This window comes from Etheostoma spectabile, chromosome 9, assembly GCF_008692095.1.
Source record: "Etheostoma spectabile isolate EspeVRDwgs_2016 chromosome 9, UIUC_Espe_1.0, whole genome shotgun sequence".
In the NCBI taxonomy this organism is placed as follows: domain Eukaryota; kingdom Metazoa; phylum Chordata; class Actinopteri; order Perciformes; family Percidae; genus Etheostoma; species Etheostoma spectabile.
In genome coordinates this window covers 24,794,474-24,795,665 of record NC_045741.1, presented here as the reverse complement: position 1 = coordinate 24,795,665, position 1,192 = coordinate 24,794,474, and the positions used below count along the sequence as shown (strand labels likewise).

The window sequence follows — 1,192 nt, the reverse complement described above, 5'->3', positions numbered from 1 at the left end:
TTAAAACATTAGCAAACCTCTTTCTAGCACGTGAATTGACAGGGAGAGTCTAACCGGTCAGCTGTGTGGTTGATGCCTTGAGAGAACAAAGGAAGTGACTCAGAGCTCGCCTTGAAGCAGTACCTCAGGCCGTACCATGTGTAAAAAAGCTAATTTAAAAACATCTAACACCCAGAAGGGTGTATTGTCTTTAGAATGCAACTTTCAAATTACTAGACTAAAAATGATATCCTGAGAAAAGTGGATTTTGATGGTATACAGAGCTCCATTCTTTCTGGCCTGTGAGCGCCCCAAGTGGAACTCTGGTGGAACTGCAACCAGTTCAAAAGCCGGAAGTATCCAAAGAGTGGAACTTCTTCCCTCATTAGAAATTCTTTGCCATCAGCAAAGGAGAGCAGGCTGCCTGGCAACCGTAGTAAACACATGCATGTTAAACATCGACGTACTGCGAGACATTACATTTATCTACTCTATCATTACATTACTGTTGTTTATCTGCGCGTAGGCGCGTGATTCCAACAATTCAGAGGTGCACGACCGTGCACCACGGCAGCTTGCAGAGCCTTCGCCGGGTAACACCGCGGCTACTATAGACCCAGCCTTACTGGGAATCAGAATAGTAACACCTGTGCTTTTTTAATGTCTGCTGTGTCTGTATACTGAAAGGGCAGCTTACTAGTTTTGTCAACAGAGACGCCAAACCAAATAATGTCTCAGTTTGCATTTTTTTTTAAACAGAGTAACGCCCTGATGCATATTTTAAGCTTATTGTATTAAGCTCTATGTTGACAGGTGATTGGGCAGGACAGCTATTTTCACATCTGGCGTTGTAGCGTTTGCTAGTTTTAGCATCTGGCTAGCATGCTTGGATGTTTGATGCTAGGTGTGAGGGGCTCTGGGTTTTTGGAGGCTAGTATCTAATTACATTAACTTTATTGCACTTTATTTACTGGAGTGAATTTCGGAATTAAAGAAAAGGACATGGAAGGCTTGTATCATGTAGACGCTCCGAAAGAGTTGGTGTCGTTAATCATTACTCCTGGGGTAGACAGAAAATACTCGCTATAGCTTTAATTAAATAGAACTGCTCACCTAACACATTCGGTGATAACAATTAAAACATTTATTATTTATTTTTCAATTTCTGTCTGAGTCTACAAGTTTAGACACTTCAGCCCCCCCCCCCCCCCCC

At 42.4% G+C, this 1,192-nt stretch overlaps 1 protein-coding gene across 5 annotated transcripts in view; it reads left to right on the top strand.

The window, feature by feature from the left end:
• The window catches only part of lpp (LIM domain containing preferred translocation partner in lipoma), a 144,823-nt gene that overhangs the window by 101,709 nt on the left and 41,922 nt on the right, over positions 1–1,192 (top strand). The window lies entirely within an intron of this gene.